This window comes from Bombina bombina, chromosome 7 (assembly GCF_027579735.1).
Source record: "Bombina bombina isolate aBomBom1 chromosome 7, aBomBom1.pri, whole genome shotgun sequence".
NCBI lineage: Eukaryota > Metazoa > Chordata > Amphibia > Anura > Bombinatoridae > Bombina > Bombina bombina.
This window is the reverse complement of record NC_069505.1, coordinates 81,803,618-81,819,411: the sequence shown is the minus strand read 5'-3', so window position 1 is coordinate 81,819,411 and position 15,794 is coordinate 81,803,618.

Genomic DNA, 15,794 nt, shown 5'->3' with positions numbered 1-15,794 from the left:
TTATGGAAATCCTCTACTTTTATATCTATAGGGTCTTTGAAAGAGGTACTATCCTACAAAGGAATAGTGTTATGCTTGGCTAAAGCAGAAATAGCTCCATGCACTTTAGGAATGGTTACTCAAGCCTAAGTACTATACAGAATGCCTAGATTGTTCTATTTATTAAAGCCAGTTTTGAAATACAATCAGGAATAGGGAAAAAGGTGGCTGTTTGGGTGTAGGCTTAGATTTTTTTTAAGAACTTTCTGAGAAGTCTTGGAAGGTTTAGGTACCTTCTTCCACTCCAGGAGTGCACAGTACTTCCTTTAAAAAAGCATGAATATGTTCAAGATTAAAATTAAATGACATCTACCCCTGCAGAAGGCAACAGTAGTTGGTTCAGACAAGGAGTCTTCCTCTAAATAACTGAATTTGAAATCCCTTTTGATATCATAGGGGAACTAGACTACTCACTAATATAAGAGACTCAGGGGAAAACCTGTCATGAGGGGTAGCCTTGTCAACTAGTAAACGAGTGGTGGGGCCCTAGCTGCCACTTATTGTGACTCAGTGGAGTGGATATAATCTCTAAGCTTGGAAAAAATATCATCAAGATTTCTTCAAAGATCCTTAGAAGGCATTGCAGCCCCTAAAACACTGTGAGAATTTCAATAAGCTTAGCACAACTGTTGCAAAGGTGAGCAAGGACAAGCACAGACAAAAAGAAATGAACACAATTAAAATATTATGCTAAAAAACACTAGAGCTCAGACAATTTTGTTTTATACAAACACTTTAACAGCTGTAAAATGTAGAAAACAAAATTTAGGTTTACCCGATAAATTTATTTATTTCTTGACATGGTGAGTCCAAGGAATCAGTAATTACTGTTGGGAATATCACTCCTGGCCAGCAAGAGGAGGCAAAAAGCACCACAGCAAAGCTGTTAAATATCACTTCCCTTTCCAAAACCCCCAGTCATTTGACCGAAGGAAAAGGAGAGAAAGGAAATAACACAAGGTGTAGAGGTGCCTGAGATTTATATAAAAAACTGTCTGAAATAAGGGAGGGCCGTGGACTCACTGTGTCAAAAAAGAAAGAAATATATCAGGTAAGCATATATTTTGTTTTCTTTCATAAAACATGGTGAGTCCACAGAATCAGCAATTACTGTTGGGAATCAATACCCAAGCTAAAGGACAAAGATGATTAGGGAGGGACAAGACAGGTAACCTAAATGGAAAAGCAGCAAACAAGGGAAAGTCAGTTAAGTGGAGAGTAACCGCGGTGATGTGTGTCAATCAACTTAAGAGCAGTGTGTTGATCAGCTAGCTCCCAAATCACAATACATGCAGTGTTTGGATATTGACAGGATTGTATAACCAGGTCCTGTGAGTTTTCCCTACCTCAGACTTGGACCGGTGAGATTCGTATGCCACCGCTAGATGCACATGTATAAGAATGAAAATGCAAAAACACTAGATATCTAGTAAATATGCCAAGAGTCCACACCTCATACCTGTGTGCTGCTGGATCCTGAGCGACAGTCCGTTGCGGCAATATATCCTTTCTCCTTACTGTGTATGGATCGTCTCGTTCAGTTAGTATCCAGCTCCTGCGGTAAACCTGAGTGAGCTCTGATGGCTGCGGTGGGTGACTCCTCCTTCCGTTAGCGTCCCAGGTGATGGGCGTAATGATGCGGTCAGGATATTGGTGCAATACCTAGCTGCTGTGCTACACTAGAGGCCGGTCAAATGAGAGCAAAGAGTGAAAAAGGAGCACAAGCAGCGGTTCAATGCACAAAAATTAATTTATTACAAGTGGCAAACATAGCGCCTTGGCGCTCAGAGTGAAGAAAATTAACACGTTTGTCAAACAAACAAACAAAACCGTGAGAGGGGAGAAAAACACCCCGGGGTAAATACTGACAAAAATCAATGAGACTAGCGTTAAGAAAACAGGTATACGCGTTTCAGCTTACAGCCTTACTCATTACCTGGCTAAAACACAGTGAAGTGAACTTAAAAACAGTGGCTAGTCATCCTATTGGTAGTTGGGAACACTCCCCTCAATTAATCCTCCAATAGGTATTTATTTACGTAGCTATGAACACCTGAGAATGCACAGAGGTATGCACTGTTGTCAGCACACAGTAAATACATATGGAATAGAATAGAAATAAACAATTCCTGTACATTATGTGTACTAACAATCCAATATGTATAAACAATTTCAGAGATCAAAAATGAATTAAAAATGAATTCAATTCAATGGGAGAGAGGAAAGAGAACTCCGGACCCAGCTGGAAACATTTGTGGTGCTGGGAAACCGCTTCATAATTGCTGAAATGAAAAATACAGATAATATAAGCACGGAATAACAGTTGTTTGCATCCAGAGACATACAACTCATATAAATATTAAGCTATAGTCAGTAGACCCTAGGCATACATACTGAACCTTAAGCTATAATAATAATAATAATAATAATGGTACAGTTAACCCTTAATAAAAATAAAGTCAAAGAGTGTCTACAAATACAAAAGTGCTGTTATCATATGCATTCCTTGCCATACTGGACAATAGGTAGCTTCATTATTATAGAGAGCCTTATTGTATAATAATGAAGCTACCTATTGTCCAGTATGGCAAGGAATGCATATGATAACAGCACTTTTGTATTTGTAGACAGTCTTTGACTTTATTTTTATTAAGGGTTAACTGTACCATTATTATTATTATTATAGCTTAAGGTTCAGTATGTATGCCTAGGGTCTACTGACTATAGCTTAATATTTATATGAGTTGTATGTCTCTGGATGCAAACAACTGTTATTCCGTGCTTATATTATCTGTATTTTTCATTTCAGCAATTATGAAGCGGTTTCCCAGCACCACAAATGTTTCCAGCTGGGTCCGGAGTTCTCTTTCCTCTCTCCCATTGAATTGAATTCATTTTTAATTCATTTTTGATCTCTGAAATTGTTTATACATATTGGATTGTTAGTACACATAATGTACAGGAATTGTTTATTTCTATTCTATTCCATATGTATTTACTGTGTGCTGACAACAGTGCATACCTCTGTGCATTCTCAGGTGTTCATAGCTACGTAAATAAATACCTATTGGAGGATTAATTGAGGGGAGTGTTCCCAACTACCAATAGGATGACTAGCCACTGTTTTTAAGTTCACTTCACTGTGTTTTAGCCAGGTAATGAGTAAGGCTGTAAGCTGAAACGCGTATACCTGTTTTCTTAACGCTAGTCTCATTGATTTTTGTCAGTATTTACCCCGGGGTGTTTTTCTCCCCTCTCACGGTTTTGTTTGTTTGTTTGACAAACGTGTTAATTTTCTTCACTCTGAGCGCCAAGGCGCTATGTTTGCCACTTGTAATAAATTAATTTTTGTGCATTGAACCGCTGCTTGTGCTCCTTTTTCACTCTTTGCTCTCATTTAACCTAAATGGAAGGCACCACTGCTTGAAGAAACTTTCTCCCAAAAGAAGCCTCAGCCGAGGCAAAAGTATCAAATGTATAGATGACCAAGTGACAGCCTTGCAAATCTGTTCCACAGAGGCCTCATTCTTGAAAGCCCAAGAATAAGAAACAGCCCTAGTGAGCTGTAAATCTCTCAGGAGTCTGCTGTCCAGCAGTCTCATACGCCAAACGAATAATACTTCTCAACCAGAGAGAAAGAAGTGGCAGTAGCTTTCTGTCTTTTACGTTTCCCAGAAAAACAAACAATGCAGAAATCCTTAGTCGCCTGCAAATAGAATTTAAGAGTCCGCACAACATCTAAGTTGTGCAACAAACATTCCTTATGAGAAGAAGGATTAGGACAGAGAGAAGGAACAACAATTTCCTGATTAATATTTTTGTCCGAAACAACATTAGGAAGAAAACCAAACTTGGTACGAAGAACTGCCTTATCTGCATGAAATACGAGATAAGGAGAGTCACACTGCAAAGCTGAGAGTTTAGAAACCTTCTGAGCAGAAGAAATAGCAGTAAGAAACAAAACCTTCCAAGATAATAACTTTATATCTATGGAATGCATAGGCTCAAACGGAACCTGCTCAAAACTTTAAGAACAAGGTTAAGACTCCAAGATGGAGCAACATATTTAAACACAGGCCTGATTCTAACCAGGACCTGACAAAAGGATTGTACATCCGGCATGTCCGACAGACGCTTGTGTAACAAAATAGATAGAGCAGAAATCTAAATCTTGAGGGTACTGACAGACAACCCCTTCTCCAGGCCTTCCTGGAGAAAAGATAAGATTCTTGGGATCCTGACTCTACTCCAAGAGAATCCTTTAGACTCACACCAATAAAGATATTTACGCCATATCTTAAGGTAAATCTTTCTAGTGACAGGCTTACGATTTGAAAAATCCACACTTAGCTAAAATCAAGCATTCAATCTCTAAGCAGTCAGCTTTCAAGAAACAAGATTTGGATGAAGAAAGGGCCCCTGAAGTAGAAGGTCCTTTCTCAGAGGAAGTCTCCATGGAGGTAGAGACAACATTTCTACTAGAGCTGCATCTATCAGAAAGGCCAGAGGATCTCCCGACCTCGAACCGTACTTTGGGAGCTTTGTGTTCTGATGAGATGCCATCAGATCCAATTCCGGCAACCCTCATTTGGTTGTTAGCCTGGAGAACACTTCCATATGGAGTTCCAACCCCCCGGGATGGAAAGTCTGTCTGCTCAAGAAATTCACTTCCCAATTGTCCACTCCTGGGATGTGGATGGCAGATAAACAGCAATTGTGAGCCTCCACCCACTGAATGATTTGCGCCACCTCCTTCATGGCTAAGGAACTCAGAGTTCCCCCCTGGTGGTTGATGTAAGCCACTAAGGTTATGTTGTCTGACTGGAACCTGATAAACCGGGCTAGAGCCAGTTGAGGCCAAGCCATCAAGGCATTGAAGATCGCTCTCAACTCCAGAATGTTTATGAGGAGAGCAGATTCCTCCTGAGACCAAAGTCCCTGCACCTTCAACGAGTCCCAGACTGCTCCCCAATCGATCAGGCTGGTGTCCGTGGTCACAATTACCAAAGAGGGTCTCTAAAAACATGTCCCCTGGGACAGATGTTCTTGAGACAGCCACCACAGTAGGGAGTTTCTTGTTGATTGATCCAGAACTATCCTCTGAGTTAGATCTGTATAATCCTCGCTCCATTGAGCGAGCAAGCATAGCTGAAGAGGTCTCAAATGGAACTGTGTCCATGGAAGCCAACATCAATCCAATTACCTCTATGCATTGGGCCACTGATGGTCATACCACAGACTGTAGGGATAGGCAAGCAGAAATAATATTGGCTCTTCTGACCTCCGTTAGAAATATTTTCATTGATAAGGAATCTATAAATGGTCCATAGGAAGATCACTCTTGTAGCCTGAACAAGAGAACTTTTATCCAAATTGACCTTTTAACCGTGGGAAGGAAGAGAAAAGACAGCAAGATCTTTGTATGAGATTCTGATAGTTGTAAAGATGGCGCCTAAACCAGAATGTCATCCAGATAGGGTGCCACTGCAATTCTCTGTGACCAAATTCTGCCAATAGAGCTCCCAGGACCTTTGAGAAAATTCTGGGAGCTGTGGCGAGGCCAAATGGAAGCGCTACAAATTGAAAGTGTTTGTTCAGATAGGCAAATCTCAGAAATTTGTGATGATCCCTATGAATGGGAACATGTAGGTACGAATCCTTCAGGTCTATGGTTGTCATGAATTCACCCTCCTGAACCAGAGGAAGAATGGAACAGATTGTCTCCATCTTGAAGGACGGCACTCTGAGAAATGTGTTGAGTGATCTAGAATGGGCCTGAAAGTTCTCTCTTTTTTGGGAACCACAAACAGGTTGGAGTAAAACCGGAGACCCGGTTCCTGTATTGGGACTGGAACTATCATTCCCAAGAGGGAAAGATCTGGTACACATTTCAAGAATGCCTCTCTTTTTATCGGGTCTACAGATAATCTTGAGAGGTGGAATCTGCTCCTTGGAGGAAAAGTTTTGAACTCTAACTTGTAACCCTGAGAAACAATGTCCACTGCCCAAGGGTCTGGGACATCTCATTCCCAAGCTTGAGAAAATTGAGAGAGTCTGCCCCCCACTTGATCTGATCCTGGATCGGGGCAGACACTTCATGTTGACTTAGATCCAGCTGCAGGCTTCTTAGATTGCTTCCCCTTGTTCCAAGACTGACTGGGCTTCCATGAAGGCTTGGACTGCTCCTGCTTGGTAGAGGAGGGGGAAGTCTTACCTCTATAATTTTGATAGGAATGAAAATTATTCTGATGTCCTTTTGATTTGCTCTTCTTGTCTTGAGGCAGAAAAGAACCCTTACTACACGTGATATCGGAAAAAAATTCTGCCAACGCCGGCCCAAACAAGGTCTTTCCCTTGTAAGTAATCGACAAAAGTTTAGATTTATAAGAAACATTAGCTGACCAAGATATTTAGCCATAGCGCTCTATGCGCCAAAATTGCAAAGCCAGATATTTTGGCTCCCAATTTAATGGCCTGCAAAGAGGCGTCAGTGATAAAAGAATTGGCTAACCTGAGAGCCTTTATCCTATCCTGTATCTCCTTCAAAGGAGTCTCAGCTTGTAGGGACTCGGACAAAGCATCAAACCAGTAGGCTGCCACAATTGTTACTGTAGCAATACACACGCCCGGCTGCCATTGTAAACCCTGGTGAATATACATCTTCTTTAAGAAAGTTGCAGGCTTCTTATCCATAGGGTCCTTGAAAGAGCAACTCTCCTCTATAGGAATAGTTGTCCTCTTGGCCAGTGTAGAAATCGCCCCTTCTACCTTGGGGGCCGTCTGCCATGATTCCTTGATGGAATCAGCCCCCGGGAACATCTTTTTAAAGACTGGAGAGGGAGAAAAAGGAATCCCTGGCCTCTCCCATAATCTCTGTAGCATGGTCTGGCACTGGAAACACCTCCCCTGGGTGTCACGACTATTCCTGTCTCTTTAAGGAAGTACCTCCTCCTCCACTTAACACTGCCTTTATCAGCTGTGTTCAGACAAGCAAACTTTGCTTGATTAATGCAAGTCAGTTTTATTGCTTCTGTAATATAGCAGCAGTGAGTCTAAACTTTGTTTATATCCTCAGGATTCTTCTATGTTGTGCCTGTAACTTTCAGTCAAAGCTAACCCACACATTTTACTTTGAAAACTGTCTTTTTGCTTATTCAGGTCAACACTCTTAGGCATCACCTTCCTGTGTCTCCCTTCACAAATCCAGTGGAACATTTTGAATCAAATCTCCTAAGGTATTGCTCTATTACTCAAACCTATACAGTGACTGTATTTCAATCTAAAACTGGTTCAGTTTATTTTCCAACTGCTGAGGTTTCTGTGTTTTCAATTGCTTAATAACACCTGTAAGCCTAAGGATACAGATCAACTAACCTTGCTTGTGTTTTCACACTGAATTTCCATTTATATTTTATTTTTGGTTAACCTCTTATCTGCTAAGTTTGTATATACATTCTCATTTATTTCTGCTTATGTCATGTTAGGCAAACATTCCCATTGTGTCTAATAATGTTTAGCTATACTAATTGCTATTAAGTTGTTTTTGCACATCTTATGTAAAGATCATAAGTTGTCACAACAAATAGCTACATATATCATATCTTATTGTTTTGTTTATATTTAATACCACATAGAACTTTATTTAGATATTAACTAGTTGTTAACTGGTTAAGTGTTGCAGATTAATCAAGCCATATATAAAAACAATTTTTTTAAAAAATGGATCCTGACGAAATAGCAACTCAGATTACTACCTTAAAGGGACAGTAAAAAATCTTTCATGATTTAAATAGGGCATGTAATTTTAAACAACTTTCCAATTTACTTTTATTACCAAATTTGCTTTGTTCTCTTGGTATTCTTAGTTGAAAGCTAAATCTAGGAGGTTCATGTGCTAATTTCTTAGACCTCGAAGACTGCCTCTAATTGGAAAGCATTTTAACAGTTTTTCACCACTAGAGAGCGTTAGTTCATGTGTTTCATATAGATAACATTGAGCTCCGGCACGTGAAGCTCCAAACACTGATTGGCTAATAATGCATGTCTGTCAAAAGAACTGAAATAAGGGGGCCGTTTGCAGAGGCATAGATACAAGGTAATCACAGAGGTAAAAAGTATATTATTATAACTGTGTTGGTTATGCAAAATTGGGGAATGGGTAATAAAGGGATTATCTATCTTTTTAAACAACAACAATTCTGGTGTTTACTTGTCCCTTTAAATCAAAAGGTGGAATTTTTTTGCTCAAGGTTTAACTGAACTGCAAGCTGAAAACCGCAGTTTCAGAGGCATTATAAAGGACTTCCTATCCAGTAAGACCACTGACTCCCCAGACCCCATAGTTAACCACCCTATGGTATTCTCGGGGGTACGCTCTGAGCTCAGAGAATTTAATAATGCTTGTCAATTGTTTTTTTTTTACTGAAGCCAAAAATGTATACTACCGAAAGGATCAAAGTTTGCACCACTATTTCTTTTTTAAAAGGAAAACCACGTATTTGGGCGAATTGCTTCTTTGAAACTACAAATCCTATTCTTAATTCACTAGAAGAATTCTTCTCAGCTGTGGCTACTTTATATGAATATACTAAAATTCAATTAACAGCAGAGAACAATCTTAGAGATTTAAAGCAAGGGAGAAGAGCAGTTGAAGACTACGTGTCAGAATTCCAAATATGGTCCACTGATTCTGGCTGGAATCAATTAAGCTTGAAAAATCAACCCCGAATTGGACTTTCAGACTATCTAAAAGATGAACTCTCCCGTGTTGAGATGCCTGATTCCCTAGAATCACTCATTAAAATTTCCATCCCCATGGATCGTAGATACAGAGAGAGGAAAGCCGAAAAGGCACACCCTGATAATCAAATTAGGAAGACTTCATATTACCCTCCAGAAAGAGCTACTCAAGCTGCTTCACCCATGGATATTGGTACTGTTAAAGGGCCTCTTTCACAAGAGGAGAAACTCAGTAGGAAAATGGCAATCTTGTGTCTATATTGTACCTTGTATCCTCCTGCCCACTCCTAGCATGTCAGAAGAAGGGCAAGCTAGTCGCCTCTACAGTACTTAGTATTCCTAGTCATGTACCTCATTGTTCACTCTCTCTATTTTTACAGTGAGACATGAAGTAATTCCTGGTGAAGCTATGATTGACTCGTGTGCTTTCGGCATGTTTATTGATACATCCATTGTAAATAAAAATAAAATACCTACAGTTTTAAAGCAAACTATTATTCCTGTGAGAGTTATTGATGGGTCTTATTTCTTAAAGGGTCCCATAACACATCACACCATTCCCCTTCTTGTTTCTACCTCAACAGGACACAAGGAGTACATAACTTTGATATCATGCCTACATCAGTACATTCCATTATTCTTGGACATCCCTGGTTACAAAAACACAACCCACACATAGATTGGATACAAAATATAGTCACATTCCAATCACACTACTGCCAATCAACTTGCATACCACAAATACCAATTTTTCACATTGAACCTTCTATTCCAGGTATTTACAGTGATTTTAGTGATGTTTTCAGCTTAAAGGAGGCTGAGAATTTGCCACCTCACCGAATATATGATTGCCCTATTAATACCATTCCAGGAGCTAACATCCCCTTTGGCAAGATCTATCCTCTTTCTCAACATGAATTACAGTTCTTGCATGAATATCTTTACGAAAACCTCAGAAAAGGATTCATTCGTTCTTCAACTTCCCCTGCCGCAGCAGGCTTGTTCTTTGTATAAAAATAAAGACGGATCACTTAGGCCCATTATCGATTACCGTGCTCTGAATTCCATAACGGAAAAAAACGTTATCCATTACCACTAATACCGGAACTACTAGAACGATTAAAGGACGCAACAATATTCACAAAACTTGATTTAAAAAGAGCATATAACTTGATCAGGATCAAAAAAGGTGATGAATGGAAAACCGCATTCCGAACCCGTTATGGGTTGTTTGAATACTGTGTCATGCCATTTGGCTTATCTAACGCACCTGCAACTTTTCAGTTTTTCATAAACAATATTTAATGGATACATGCGTTGTTATATATCTCGATGATATATTAATTTATTCTAACAATCTGAAGGAACATACAAAACATGTTCGCTGGGTACTTGGTCGTCTCAGGGACCACCATCTCTACGCAAAACTGGAAAAATGTCAGTTCCACGTCACTTCAATAAAATTCCTTGGTTATATAATTTCTGAAAATGTTATTCAAATGGATTCAGGCAAAATTTCCACTAAAAAAACTGGCCTATACCTTCCACGCAACGAGCATTACAACGTTTCGTTGGTTTTGCTAATTTTTACAGAAGATTTATTCATAACTTCTCACAAATTGTAAAACCTCTCAGCCAACCATCAGGGAAACACCACAAATTCAAATGGTCTACTCTTCAACAACAGGCTTTTTAACTTTTAAAGGAAAAATGCACTTTAGCACCAATCCTTAGTTATCCAGATCCTGACAAGCAATTTATACTTGAAGTAGATGCATCTAATTTTGGATTAGGAGCTATACTCTCTCAAAGGGATAAAACAACCACCGCATTACATCCAGTAGCTTTTTACTCTAGAACACTTACACCAGCTGAATTCAATTATTCAGTGGGCGATAAGGAACTCTTGGCTATAAAGGCATCCTTAGAGACTTGGAGGCATATTTTAGAAGGTACAAAGATGCCCTTCATCTTTTACACTGATCATAAGAATCTCGAATATTTAAAAAACAACAAGACACTATCATCCTGACAGGTTCGCTGGTCATTATTTTTTGACAGGTTTGATTTCCACATTACATACAGACCTGCGGCCAAAAATACCAAGGCGGATTCTCTATCTAGACTTCATGAAATGACCTCTCATTCAGATGTACCAGCTTACATAATACCTCCTGAAAAGATAGTCACAATATCCACTTCTCTTGAACAAGAAATACTATCAGCATTGAATTCAGATGCTCAAATACCTCATACAAGGGTCATAAAAAGCTCAACAGGATTATATTACCATAACAATCTACTATATATCCCTCCATCATTACGCAACAGCCTTCTTAAACACTTTCATGACTCTCCTATCTCTGGTCACCCCGGTATCACCAAGACATTGGAGTTATTCAAAAGAGCATTCTGGTGGCCAAAAATAGACACCACATGATTATGTTACCACTTGTGAAATTTGTGCTCGGAATAAAGTAGACTGCAGAAAACCTTTTGGATTCCTTACGCCACTACCCATTCCAGATGTGCCCTGGAGTTTTATATCACTGGATTTCATTGTAGATTTACCAAAGTATCAACATCACAATACTATCCTAGTGGTAGTTGATCACTTAACTAAATTGTCCCACTTTATACCTTTGAAAAAACTTCCCACAGCTCAAAAGACTGCTGAAGTCTTCATCTCTCAAATAGTAAAATTACATGGATTACCAACAACCATTCTAAGTGATCAGGGAACACAATTTACCTCAAACTTCTGGAGACACCCATGTAAATTGCTGCAGATTGATTCAAGGTTTTCAAGTGCTTACCACCCACAGACAAACGGACTCACTGAACGTGTTAACCAAACCTTGGAACAATACCTTAGATGTTATACAACCCATTTACAGTGTGATTGGTTGGAGCTCTTGCCAATGGCAGAATTTGCCTATAATAATTCTATTAACTCTTCCAGCAAGACTACTCCTTTTTTTGTCACATATGGTTACCATCCACAAACACTTCCACCATTACCAACTACCTCCTCATCTCCAGCAGCCTTGGATTTTTCAACAAATATTAAAAATGTGCTCATACTCTTGAAGAATCATTTAGCTGAAGCAAAAAATAAACAAAAACAATACTATGATCAACACCAAACAGGACCACCTCATTATAAACTCAATGATCTAGTTTGGCTTTCTACAAAAAAAACCTGAAACTTAATGTCCCTAGTAAGAAACTAGGAGATCAATACATTGGACCATTTCCCATCAATCGAATCATCAACTCAAATGCAGTATCTCTGACTCTACCTGATAACTACAAGGTACATCGAACTTTCCATGTATCTCTATTAAAACCATATAAAGAGGATCGAAATCCTGAACACCAAAAGATTCCAAGACCTCCTTTTATGGTCCAAGACCATCTCGAATATGAGGTTGAATCCATCCTCGATTCTAGGATAATACATAAGAAATTAGAATACCTGATGCATTGGCGCAGATACAGTTCTGAGGAGGATTCTTGGATTCCTTATACGATTCTTGGATTCCTTATACCGATACCGATATTCACCCATTGAAACCTCACCATTGAATCCTCATAGTGGATTCCTTCAGGGGGGATACTGTCACGACTATTCCTGTCTCTTTAAGGAAGTACCTCTTCCTCCTCTGAACACTGCCTTTATCAGCTGTGTTCAGACAAGCAAACTTTGCTTGATTAATGCAAGTCAGTTTTATTGCTTCTGTAATATAGCAGCAGTGAGTCTAAACTTTGTTTATATCCTCAGGATTCTTCTATGTTGTGCCTGTAACTTTCAGTTAAAGCTAACCCACACATTTTACTTTGAAAACTGCCTTTTTGCTTATTCAGGTCAACACTCTTAGGCATCACCTTCCTGTGTCTCCCTTCACAAATCCAGTGGAACATTTTGAATCAAATCTCCTAAGGTATTGCTCTATTACTCAAACCTATACAGTGACTGTATTTCAATCTAAAACTGGTTCAGTTTATTTTCCAACTGCTGAGGTTTCTGTGTTTTCAATTGCTTAATAACACCTGAAAGCCTAAGGATACAGATCAACCTCTTCCTCCTCTGAACACTGCCTTTATCAGCTGTGTTCAGACAAGCAAACTTTGCTTGATTAATGCAAGTCAGTTTTATTGCTTCTGTAATATAGCAGCAGTGAGTCTAAACTTTGTTTATATCCTCAGGATTCTTCTATGTTGTGCTTGTAACTTTCAGTAAAAGCTAACCCACACATTTTACTTTGAAAACTGCCTTTTGCTGATTCAGGTCAACACTCTCAGGCATAACCTTCCTGTGTCTCCATTCACAAATCCAGTGGAACATTTTGAATCAAATCTCCTAAGGTATTGCTCTATTACTCAAATCTATACAGTGACTGTAGTTTAATCTAAAACTGGTTCAGTTTATTTTCCAACTGCTGAGGTTTCTGTGTTTGTAATTACACCTGTAAGCCTAAGGATACAGATCAATTAACCTTGCTTGTGTTTTCACACTGAATTTCCATTTATATTTTATTTTTGGTTAACCTCTTATCTGCTAAGTTTGTACATACATTCTCATTTATTTTTGCTTATTTTATGTTAGGCAAACATTCCCATTTTGTCTAATAATATTTAGCTATACCAATTGCTATTAAGTTGTTTATGCACAACTTATTTAAAGATCATAAGTTGTCACAACAAATAGCTACATATATCATATCCTATTGTTTTCTTTATATTTAATACCACCTAGAACTTTATTTAGATACTAACTAGTTGTTAACTGGTTAAGTGTTGCACTGGGGAGGGAATGTCTACATTTCTATTCAATGTGCTAGATTTCTTAGGATTGACAACGACCTTATCTTGGGAAAGGCTGTAAGCTGAAACGTGTAGAAACCTGATAACTCCACCAGCTGATTACTGGGACAACAGAGAAGCAGACAACCTGGTAAATGGAGGCCATACACAAAGCACTCCACCAGGAAAACTGATAACCGCACCAGCAGTTTTGCTGGGACAACAGAGAAGCAGAGGTCTGGTAAACAGAGGCTGTACATGTAACACTCTACCAGGACAGCCAAGAAACCGGAGACGCTTCCGACACATCATAAAGCTATAAGCCATTGGAACTACAGTGCACTGTGAATATCGGAAGGTAAAGTCAGCGACAGTAAAACTACGAAATTGAACTTGCCGCATCAAGAACTAAGGTAACTTTGGGCCGGAAGACTGAAGATCCACACATTCACGTAAGTTTTCAACTGTTTCAAAAAGAAATTCCACAACTAGCATTTAAACGCTACTAACAGCAATTTACATCATCTTCATATATTTAATGCCATCAGCAAATATCAAAGGCATTTAAGACCGTATCCACGCTAAGTTTTACCAGTGGTACTTAAACTTATCTTGTGATTTGTGAAGTTAATTAGTACCAGCATATAGCATATACCTACATAGACTGAACATCCATAAAAACCTATCTATGTTTGCATAGACACGTTTGAGGGTCTAAATTGTGTATATAACATATACTTGTTTTGAATATCACTATTTTAGTGTACCATCACATTATTTTTATTATCTAAGATTTTATTATCTACGATTTTACCACTGCATAGTCTATATACATAAGTTAGAATTTGACACCGGTGTCTATAACTATTTTAACTGGGTGTTACCCATTCCTTGTATGAATAGACATTTATTTTAATAGACTTTATTTGTGTAGTGTATTTTATTATTGATTTATACAAACTGAGATGTTTTGAAGTGTTTAAGAGTCAAAACCACAGAAATATGGAATACATATTTTGTGTATTTTTTTTAATTTTTTATTAGCATATCTTTGGGAATCAGCAATTCATTTTGTGCCACCTTCTGTTTAACATTTGACCCTTGACTGCCTGACAGGAGGACAGTTCACCTGGTATGAGAGGAAGCCACTCCTCACAGATAGAAGGAACACAGTAAGCCTACTCTGACATTCTGTATGACCGGAACAGCAATCTTGTAAAAGAAATGCAGTGAGGCCCACACCACAAGTTCCTGACTGCTAAAAAGCTACCACAGCCCTACTGAAGGGACTAACGTGGAGTACAGCTAAACCCAGCTTGTCAGGGAAGATCAGAGCAAGCCTGCTCAGGCTTCCAAAATAAAAAAAATCTTGATAGAAGAATTCTTACCAGACACCTAAACTTCACCTCCTCCTTGCACTGAAGACAAAGAGAATGATTGGGGGTTGTGGGAAGGGAAGTGATACTTAACAGCTTTGCTGTGGGGCTCTTTGCCTCCTCCTGCTGGCCAGGAGTAATATTCCCAACAGTAATTGCTGATTCCGTGGACTCACTGTGTCTTAAGAAAGAAATAAACATCACATCTTCAAATAACACAGGGAAACAATCTGCATAGCATCTAACATAGAGAAGGAAGGGAATGCCCATACTGCTGCACATTTGGCTGTTCTTTCACACCATGTAAAATAAACTTACATGTTTCTCAAACTAAGTGATGTGTGATATTGGAGGTTAAAATGCCTCTTAAGGGGACAGTTACTCAAAATGACAGATATTCTGGAAATGGGGACAAACTGCAAACTGCCAGACTATGTGAACCTATTAAGTAAAGTTCTTGCATATTGCTGCTGGGGTAATAAAACTACTACTTAACTTCTGCCTTCTTAATCTCTACCCTGCACCACAATAATAGCAGACACCAGCAGTCAGTAGAATGGCCCATCTTAGTAAGTGAAAGCACAATTACAAGGATCTATCCAAGTGGTTGCACAATATAGACATGATGGCAGGTAGATAAATCTGCTTTTCAACTGGATGTACAATGAGATCTCCACACTTCCTAGCTGGTTTCTTTGATCCCCCCTCTGCCCATGATCCACCCTGAGGGGGGAAATGGGTATCAGATAGGATAATGAACATCAATAAAAATAACATAAAGAGCACACCACTTAATTAATTTAACTTTCTCCTATAGAGGCAAAAATTAAACTG